The sequence below is a fragment of the Elaeis guineensis genome, chromosome 13 (assembly GCF_000442705.2).
Source record: "Elaeis guineensis isolate ETL-2024a chromosome 13, EG11, whole genome shotgun sequence".
NCBI classification, from domain to species: domain Eukaryota; kingdom Viridiplantae; phylum Streptophyta; class Magnoliopsida; order Arecales; family Arecaceae; genus Elaeis; species Elaeis guineensis.
The window spans coordinates 25,975,922-25,986,975 of NC_026005.2; the positions used below are offsets into that span (position 1 = coordinate 25,975,922).

The following is an 11,054-nucleotide window of genomic DNA, read 5'->3' on the forward strand; positions in this document are numbered from 1 at the left end:
GCCCCCACAGCCATGATAGGGACAGGAGGAGAACCTCGCCCTAACATGAGCAAAGTCGAAGGCTCGATTATTTTTAGACCGGATGGGGGGAGAGGCCCTACAACGCCCTTATGTGCCCCCACAGTCATGTTAGGGACAGGAGGAGAACCTCGTCCTAACATGAGCAAAGTTGAATGCCCGATTATTTTTAGACTGGATGGGGGGAGAGGCCCTGCAACACCCATATGTGCCCCCACAGTCCTGTTAGGAACAGGAGGAGAACCTCATCCTAACCTGAGCTGAAATCGACTGCATCAGGAATAGGAGGAGAACCTCGTCCTGACGCCAACTATGATCCGATCATTCAAGACCAGATAAGAAAAAGAAAATCTTCTCGACGGCCCCTCCACACTCCCGTGACCCCGCTAAGAGTAGAGAAAAAATCCTCACTCGAGAAAAGAAAAAAAAAGGAGAGAAGTTAAAAAGGAAAGTGACGAACTACACCAGCGATAAATTACGTCAAAGATACAGGGGACCTCGTCTCAGCGAGGATGGAGATTCTTATCAAAAATCCTCAGTCTCCAAGAGGGCTCTCAACATAGGCCAAGGATAAGACAGCTTCCTCAAGGTGACGAGAAGTTCAGACCCCCGAGCTCGAACTCCGAAAAGAAGCGTCAAACTCAAGTGGCCCCGGACAAATCTGCGGTCATAAACAAAAGGGACAGGTCAATGCGACGACGATTGGGTACCTTCAAACGACATCGATATCGAGCAAGATAAAAATAAAAAGAAGTTCGACGGACAACAATTTAACATGAAGTGCGGATAAGGTAACAAAAAATCTCCTTTTCATTTTGATTTACAAGGTATACGTTACAAAGCCCTGAATGCCAAAGAAAGAAGAACAATACGACAAGATCTGAAAAGAATACATTAGAGACCGCTTCAAGCTTTCGACTTCTCCTTCTAGTTCCATCTTTCTCAGCAGTATTTTCCAGTATGTATGATGAACCCATCGGCTCTCACCCTCCGCCTCGTTCCGCCCCATTGCTGAAACCCTAACCCTAAGGGGAAAAGAGCGGGATAGAACTCAAGGGGCGGCGATGGCGACGACGGCGGCAACGACGACCTGCTTCAAGAAGAACCGAAAGTACCTCGGTGGCTGCGGTAACGTCGGAGGCATTCACCACCACCATATTCTCTCCGATAATTACCATCCCAGGTACTTCGACGAGGTCAGCATGCGCTACTTCCACCGCCCCCGCAACAAGTTCTACTGTTCCGCCGTTAGCGCCGACTGCCTCTGGTCCCTCAACCCCGACGACGTCAAGAAGCCCGCCGCAGCTTATGACAGCAACTCCACCCTCTTGACCGGTGTCGCCCCATTCAACTACTTCAAAATTCTCGGGCAGGATGCACTCACTGGCCAGTTCCGTTATTAAATCCCTGTTGTTAAAGAAATTCTCCCTCGAGTTCCCTTCGAAGCTGTGGGAGCCTTCAGTGGCAGCTCGGTAGCCGCTGAACTTGCGGGCCACCATTTCTCTTCTCCTCCTCTCGATCCGTAGCATCCCCTCGAGACCGACCTCTAGGGCAGAAGCCCCGACGGGAGAACTCCTCAAAAGGGCTCGGAGGACGGAAGGCTCGGCGTCATAAGGGACGTCGACGGCGAGGGCCGCTCGGGCAACTCCTACGTCTGTGCCTGCAGCAAGAAAAAAGAAAGAAGGAAATTCTGAAAGATTGAGAGAAATTGCGAATAAACCCTCGGAAGCTGAACAAACAAAGCAAGAAGAGGAAGGAACAACAGCGATGACAAGAGAGGTTTTGGGACCAACCTAGATTGGCCCGACGTAGGCGGGGAGCCGACGGAGATGGCGAGGATTGATGCAAAGAATGCTTAGGGTCGAAAAGGGCGCTGATGGGCGGCAGAACTCTCAGGTAGAAGAAAGGCGCCGTCTGGACTCTCAGGCGAAATGAAGTCCCTGGAGGGAAGGAGGGGGTTTAAATAGGCAACAGGGCTTGGCACAGTCATGACGGCAGATATCCCTAGGCCGACCAATGCCCGCCATGTGTCCCACTCACCATGGCGTACGGTTGACTGCTGATGGGGCCATTATTGTGTGGCACTTGGGACAGCGCTTCAGCAAAAATTTTGAAAAATCTCTTCGGATCATCCCGATTTGAAAAGACTCCGGCATGCGCGCATTAAATACAAGGATATCTGAGGGCGATCGCACGCAGAATTCAAGGGAGCAACTTCGGCTGTGAAAATTTTTCTATACTTCCTTCATTCGAAACTCGAACTCGGAAGTAGGGGGACTGGTGTTGGGTATAAAATATCCCCCAGCCGAAGTTCGTATCAGAAGTGACCCTCCTGGGACTTTGCCGACGTCCGACCTTAGGCGACATATTTTCGAACCTCTCCGACGGTTGAGCTTCCGCAACATTCTCAAGTTCTGCTGACGGATAGACTCCCACAGCTTCTTCCGCAAGTGTCGACCGGGTTCCCCTGACGGATGAACCCCTACCGCATCTCCCGGACTTCTCCAACGATGAGCTTCTTCCGTCATCTATCAGGCTACTCCAAATGCTCTTGGGATTCTACTGTCGGCCGACCTTCTACAAGGGTCAACCGTTCTCCGGACCTCTTCCAGATTTTTTCCCAACAGGATTCGATCGACTCCAATCCGAATTTCTTCCAGAACTTCATCAGTTCGTCAATGGCTGAACTTTTCCAACAGCAGATCTTCACGACGGACAGACTCCATCCAAATTTCTACAACGGTTGACCACCTTCCGGACTTCGTCCGAGCTCCTACGGGAGCCGGACTCCTTCTCCGAACTCCTACTGCAGGTAGACTTCGTCCGAGCTCCTACGGGAGCCGGACTTCAGTCCTGAGCTCCTATTGTAGGTAGGCCTCATCAGAATTCTGACAAGGGTCGGACTTCGAGCCCCCACCACAAGCGATCTACTCCGAACTTCTACTACAAGTGGTCTACTTCGAACTTCTACTACAAGCGGTCTACTCTGAGCTGCCACAACAAGCGGTCTACTTCAAATTTCTACTATGAGCGGTCCACATCAGATTTCTACTGTAAGCCTCCATCTGAGCTTCTATTGTGAACAAATTTCCTCCAAACTTCTATTGCAGGCAGGCTTCGACCGAGCTTCCTCGACAAATGATCTCCATCCGGACTTCTACGGGAATCGGACTCCGATCGAACTTCTGTAGCAGACAGATTTCGGACGAACTCCTACGACACATGGACTCCAGTAGCCGGACCCCTCCAGCGGGTGAACCTCTCCAGCACCATCCGACATCCACTGCCGGTCGACCTTCTATCGGATTCTGCATGAAACCGAACTTCATCCATAGAAAGTCCCTGACCGAGCTTCTACAGCAGATGACCTTCGCCTGCAGCACTAGCGCCCAAGGCACCCAACGGTAGAATGCTTGCCAGCAACATCCGAGCTCCTCTTAGACAGAGAACCACCTCTCTCCACCAGACACCCCAACCGAGCTTCGATCGACAGGCCTGGACTCCCTGGCAGGCCACAGTAATGGCCACGACTCTACTCCACTTCCTATCATGGATCCCACGCGGCTCCATCATGCTCTGGCGAGTCACAACAACGGACATCACCCCACTCTCCACAATAGGCTCCACGTGGCAGGCCACGGTGATGGCCACGACTCCACTCCACTACTCTCCATAACAAACTCCTCATGGCTCCGAACGGCCCACTACCAGGCGGCTACAGACATCGCTGTCAATCTGTTATGCCCTCCACCTATAAAAAGGGACCCCCAGATACGTTATTCCTTAAGCTCTAATCTCTATCTCAAAACTCTGCTAAAAAATTTTTGTTCGAGCACTCCATTCTTATTGAGACAGAGAACTGACTTGAGCATCGGAGGGTCTTGCCGGAACACCCCCAACTCCGGTTTAGACTTTCTTTGCAGGTCCCGACGGCGACCGCGACTCCCTCGACTCCAGCTTCTCCGACGCCGACGGATTTTTGCACCAACATAGTTTAAATTAAAGGTATTATTTTTATTTATTAAACTATTAAATACTCACTATTATGTTTGTATTTGTACTGTATAATTGTTTAGGTGCATTGGATGGTACTCACGTTAGAGTGCGAGTTTCAGAGAAAGATAAATCTAGATATCGATCGAGAAAGAATGAGATTTATACAAATATACTTGGTGTGTGCTCATAGGATATGTAACTTATTTATGTCTTACCTAGATGGGAGGGTTCAGCACATGATAATAGGATCCTCAAGGATGCCATTTATCATAGAAATGGATTAAAAGTCCCACAAGGTAATTTTAAGTCTTTTATTACTACTACACTTTTCTTGCATGATTAGAATTGATAATTTTTTCTCACTTTACTTTTTGTTTGCTTTGATCAAGTAGGTTATTACTACATGTGCGATGCTGGATACACAAATTCTGAGAGTTTCTTAACTCCATTTAGAAGTCAAAGATATCACCTCAATGAGTGGAGACAAGGTCATGAACCCACTACAGCTGAGAAGCTCTATAATATGAGGCACTCAAAGGCTTGGAATGTAATTGAGAGATGTTTCGGCCTACTAAAGCTAAGATGGGCAATCTTAAGGAGCCATACTTGGTATCCTATTAAGACAATGTATAAGATCATTTCTGTATGTTGCTTGCTGCACAACTATATTAGAAGAGAGATGTTTGTAGATCTTATTGAGGCTATATATAATGAAGAGGAGTAGTCTCATGGCGGTTTCCCACATGAGCATGATGCATATATAGAGCATATTGAGTCATCTGCATCTTAAAATATATTCAGGGCTAATCTTGCAATCCAAATGTTTGTAGAGTGGCAACAAAACAAAATTTGAAGAAACAATTGTCATCGTTATTGTGTTTAATATTTAAGGCTCTTAAACTTTGTATGAACATTATATGTTATATTATCATCCCTTTTTAATACTTTTCTTGCTGTGTTATAATACTTGTTGTATTATGTTATAATCCTGTGTTATGTTAAATCCTTGTTTAATAGCTCTTTTATACTCATTCATGCAATACAACCTAATATGGTAAATTGTGATTATATAATTATAACATATGAGATTGTGAATGTAGATATGAACACCTCAATGCTAGGAGAAATATCAACAAGAAATAAGAGGACAAAGTACATAAGAAAATGGAGTTCTGCAGAGGATGCTAAGCTAGTTGAGTCATTGATTGAGTTGATAACCCAAGAAAGTTGAAAGGCCGACAATGGGACTTTTAGGAGTGGGTATTTATAACAATTGGAAAGGCTGATGGAAGATAAGCTTCCTGGGTGTGGATTGAAAGCAACACCCCATATTGAGTCTCAGGTTAAACTTTTGAAGAAGCAGTATAATGCTATCACAGAGATGTTGGGACCTAACTATAGTGGATTTGGGTGGGATGACATTAACAAGTGTGTGACTTATGAGGAGGATACCTTCAAAGAATGGGTTAAGATAAATTGGTGTTATAAAGTTGTTCATATTTCATTGAAAATTTTTTCTTACTTACTATTTTCCCCCCCTTTTTTTTAATGTAGGGTCATCGAAATGCTCACAGTGTGAGGAACAAGCCTTTCCCTTACTTTGAGGACCTATGTCTTTGGAAGAGATCGTGCTATTGGAATGAGAGCTGAAGCATCTGCAGATGCTGTTGAAGAAATAGAGATTGAGAAGCAATAATTTTCACACATACCACCAGCTATCAATAAGAGCCAAGAAAAGGAAAGCAATTATGCTAGTCAGAGTTTCATGATACATACTCCACAAATGACTGCTAATACTGAAGCTGTAGGTCCAAGTCAGCCAATCAAAACTAAAAAAGCTAGGCATGAGACAATTGAGATAGTGAGAGTTCTTATATGTGAGATGACTAAGGTAGGAAACTTGACGGCAACTGCTGGAGACCATATTGGCAAATTGGCTTCATGTTTTAAACATAAGTCTGAGGCTGTAGATAGAAGAATGGCAGTGGTATCCGAGGTGATGAAGGTGCAGGATCTTTTTCAAGCCGAGATTCTTAGGGGGGTAAAAAAAATTGCTATGGATCCACTGGAGATTGATTACTTTTTTAGTCTTCCAGAGGATTATATACGGGCATATGTTCTAACCCCTTGCTTGCCTGACTTTCAAAGTGAAATATAGCCAAGTTGTTGTGGGCCTTGTGTATCTGTTTTGAATGTTATATATTGGATACCTTTTTAGTGTAGGCCTTATTAATAACAGTGTATGTAAACACTACTTTTGAATCAACTATAAGTTTATGTTTTGGATGCTAATTTTTGTTTCTTATTTCACATGATGCAAGCCGGTTACTTTTATGGATTTGGATGGTTATTTATATAGATACTAATTATTATAGCAAAATGATCTACTTTATTTAATTAAGATGGATCTATCTTAGGCTCTTGGCCGAAATTGATCTGTTTCAGTTGAAATGGATAGATTTTGCTGAAATAGTCAAGTTTTACCAAAACTCATAGCCTTGTTTGAAAGTAGCATTGGTATTTGGATGTGGCAGATCATTATAGATCTGATGTCCCTTGGACTTTTATTTCAAATGTTATAATTTGGTTGGTGTCAGCAAATTTTTTATCTAGGAAGTTTGTTTATATTTACCTGTTATCTCATCAGGCCTAGATGGACCAAATGACAAACAACTTGAAACCCACATATCTTAGTATAGCTATTGGTACACTGAACAAAACAATAAAACAGTAACAGTTTGATATATTAGACTTTTGCAATCAAAGAACATTTTGATCATTTACATATTGGTATACATATCAATCAGTAAATATCTTGTGTTACAATATGCTAACAACCAACAACTTTAATGATGGTTTTAGTAGTTAGATTAATAAGATGAAAAAATTATGTAAAATAAGATGAAAAGATTGATTTTCTTGAGATAAATATCATGATTGCATTTAAACAAGTAGTTAGATTAGAAATCTATGCATAGCATCCAAGATTAATTATTATAAATTAAAAATAATAATGATGATGATAATTTTATAAATATATAATTATGGAGCATATAAATTCTCAAAAATACTATTTAAATATTATCCTTATAAGTATTAATATAATTTTATATAAATTTTATCCTAATATTTATATTAATATAAATAATATAATATTTATAATATATTAATATTATTTTAATATTTATACTAATTTAATATTTTTATTAATACTAATATGGCATATATATATTAATATTCATACTAATATAATACTATATCTAATATTATATTATATCTCTTTTAATAATATTTAGATATTAGTATTATTTAAATATAATATTAATACATATATTAGTATTATATCAATGTAATAAATTATTATTATATAAATATTATAATATATTAATATTATATTTATATAAATATAAATATAATATTATTATTTATATATAGTTTGAGAGCAAAAATATATGGTTTTATATTTATTAAAAGTATAATAAGTATTTTATATATTTTTTTCAATAAGATGGATGTTTAACCAAATATAAGCCACTATAGAATAAGTCACTTCCCATGACTAACCAAACATACCAAAATTATATTCTTGAAAAGTAACTTCCTAGAACATCAGTTCTTAGGAAGTAACTTTCTATAAAGAAAAGTTCTTCCTGTAAACCAAATAAGTCCTTAGTTTTCTAAGCAAGATAGAGATCGCTTGCCATCTCCCAGGTAGATTTACAGAATCGAGAAATTTAAATGGGAATGGATTCAGATTTCTTCTCTTCCTCCAACAGATTGGTGCATTAAGTTGGAGTAAGGCTTTTCGAGCTAAAAAAGCTTGAGAGAATTAAAAAAGATCATACATGATTTATGTCACAAATTGACATAAAAAGTATCAATTAATATCTAAATTATCTAACTTTATTAGGAAATTGATACTTGTTATTATATTTTGTAGAAGAAGAGGTCATCAAAAGAAAGAACAAGGAAAGAGGATTTCAACAGCGTAAATTTTATGCAAAACGGAGTTAAATTGACCCAGAAATTGAAGAATGAAGAAAGAAGACTCAATTGGGTCAAACCCGAGTCAAATCAGGTCAAAATTGGTCAAAAATCATCTGATTTGGTGATCTGATTAGCCGCTTGGTCCACAGCAACAGGCGCCTGGACCATGGACCCATCGGCGCACCATAAACCAGCCAATCAGCGAGTCTCGGCTCACCGCAACGCATCGCGAGCTCGATCCACGCACGCGGTCCAGGGCTCATGAGGAGAGAGAAGAAGGTCCGAAGGACAACCTGGTAACTTCACATCACTCGATGGTCCGATCTTCTCTGATCAAGATCCAACGCTCCACATTTTTGCACCATCGGACGGCCACCATTGCAGCCGGTCAAGATCCAACCATAATCAAGGCAATTGCAAGAATCAATAAATACTAGGACAACACGGGATCCTTCTGCAGTGCGATCCAATGGATGAAATCTTCCAGCGCCTTGATCAGACGGTCCGCGATGCATCCGACCTGATCCCATCTCTGCAACGCGATCCAACGACAGTGCTTCACCCAGATCGTGATCCGACGGCCCAGAATCGCTTCCGGCTTGATTTATTAGATGAATTGGGTCCTTTAGATGAAGATCGGACGGCTGAAATAATTTTTAGGGTTTCTTGATGGATTTAAGTGCTTTTTGAGCGAGATTTGAGCCCCTAAACCCCCATAACAGCTCTCTAAAACCTCTTAGTCCCACATCTAAAGTTTTAAAAATCTTATAACCCCCAAATGCCTATAAAAAGCCCCCAAAGGCCCTTGTTTTAATGATTCTTGCCTTCCGATCAAGCTTGTAACCCTAGATAGCGGGGTTTTTAGCTTTCTTCTCAAGCCTCGAGCTTTGAGATTTTTGTAATAAATTTTTTTTATAAAATCTTATTTTTATATAATTTTATCTCTTTACATTATGCAATTTATTTTTCTTGCAATTAGGATAGTTTAATTTATGCAATTTAATTTTATGCAATTAGGTTAGTTTAAATTATGCAGTTTAAATTTATGCAATTAGGATAGTTTAATTTATAAAATTAGGGTAGTTTATTTTTTTGCATTTAAATTTTGCAAGTAGATTTAGATCATGTCTAGCTAAGCATCCCTTCTAGGGTTTGCGATGAAGCTAGATCATGAGTAGAGGTTTTACATAGGGTTCTTTCTTTTTCTTAGAGTTTTTTTTTCTTCCTCTTTTGCCAAGAATTTTTGATGAACTACAGTTGGGTCAGAGTCCTTTCATAGTTCATGCTTGATTCAATGTATAGGAGGAGAAAACCCTAAGGGATCCTAGTTACTACTCCCCTGTAAAGAATCTTGATGGGTTATCGTTGGGCCTTAGTCCCTTCATAATCTATGCTTGGGAAAGACAAGAGGAGTAGTCGTTAGGATCAATAAGAAAAATTTTAGGTAGAATTTTCTAATCTAGATCTAGTGGATTCAAAAACCCTAGATCCTTAGTCTTATTGTCTTTAGCAAACAACTTTCGATTTTTGATTTTCGTTAAAGCTTGCTTGAGCATAGATTTGAAAATTATTTTTAAATCAAGTCTATGTGGGATCGACCCGTACTCGCTGGTCGTGCTACTCTGCACACTGTGCGCTTGCGATTTTATTTATAAATTTTAAGATTTGCACATCAAGTTTTTGGCACCGTTGCCGGAGATTTGGCATTTTAAATTATTTTCAAATATTTGTTCTTCATGCTTTATAACTCTCTTTCTTTTTCCTTTAGGTTTCTAGATTTAGTTGGTGATTGCTGGAAAACTCAGGTACGCTTCTAATTTCTCTTTTATTATTTTTAGTTAATTACTTTTCCTTTTAGACCTAATCATTTGAATTTACTTAATCACAAAATAAAAAAAAAAAAATAAAAGACATTTCATAATCGTGAAGAAAATATCAAAATAAAAAAAAAATTCTAAATTAAAATCTTTTACATTCTTGGTCATCTTGTTTATTTGCATTTGTATTTTCATAATTAATCTAAGAGCATCAACCCATTAACAAGATAAGGTGGGGATTTTATTACCCTTCCTTAGCCCAAAAACCATCTCCATCATATTGCATTACCTAGACCTTTAATCTTAAAATCAATTAGACGTCAACCTTAAGGAATTCGAGCTCAATAGGACAAGGAACCCTAAGAGTTCTACCAAGTTTGAGTTGTTTGATTAGTTGGTGTCTAGGCAAGTCTCTGAGGGTGGTTTGTTAAATTGGTTCAGTTGCTGGCCTGGCCAACTCGTTTGGTGTCTAGAAAGGCAACGATGAGTGAACCTCCCACCTCTTATACTTACCTGGCTAACTAGATGATCAATCTCCACTTGGAAGGTTTGAAGGGTCATCTTGGAACAGTTAGGAGCTGTCTAGATTTAGGTTAACCCTAGGATAGATTGAGTTTAATTTATTGTTTCACTTGTTTGAAAAATAAAAAAAAAATTATTAAAATTTAAATTAATTTGGTTACTTTTCTTTAGATTTAGGACTTCTTAGGATCTTTTCTTTAGAACTTTTTCTCTTTTCTTTCTTTTTCTTATGCATAAAAATTTTATAAAAAAAAATTTTGTATAAACATCGAGAATCGTACACCTCGTGTGTGGAGAAGAGTGTCGGGTCGTCTAGTTAGAATTGAGTCAATTTTTGTTGTTTCAATGGCTGAACCAATCCAACCCATGACCCTTAAGGATTTGTGTTATCCAGTTGGCTCCATCCAACCATCTTGTATCAGGTTGCCACAACCCACAGCTAACAATTTTGAAATCAAACCTCAAATCATAAATATGCTTCCAAAATTCACAGGATTAGAGGATGCTTATATATTTATTAGAGAATTTGAGGAGGTATGTGCAACCATGAAACTGTAATTAACAGAGGATGAGGTCAAACTTAGATTAATCAACTTTGCCCTTAAGGATAATGCTAAGAAGTGGCTTTATAGTCTGCCAAACCATTCTGTCACAACCTGGGAGGGCTTTGTGGGAATATTTTTGAAAAAGTATTTCCTCCATCATAAAACAGCT

At 39.7% G+C, this 11,054-nt stretch overlaps 1 pseudogene; it reads left to right on the plus strand.

Moving 5' to 3' along the window:
- The first annotated feature begins 5,116 nt into the window (after positions 1–5,116).
- LOC140853276 (uncharacterized) lies at positions 5,117–6,172 on the plus strand (annotated as a pseudogene).
- Positions 6,173–11,054: the final 4,882 nt, after the last annotated feature.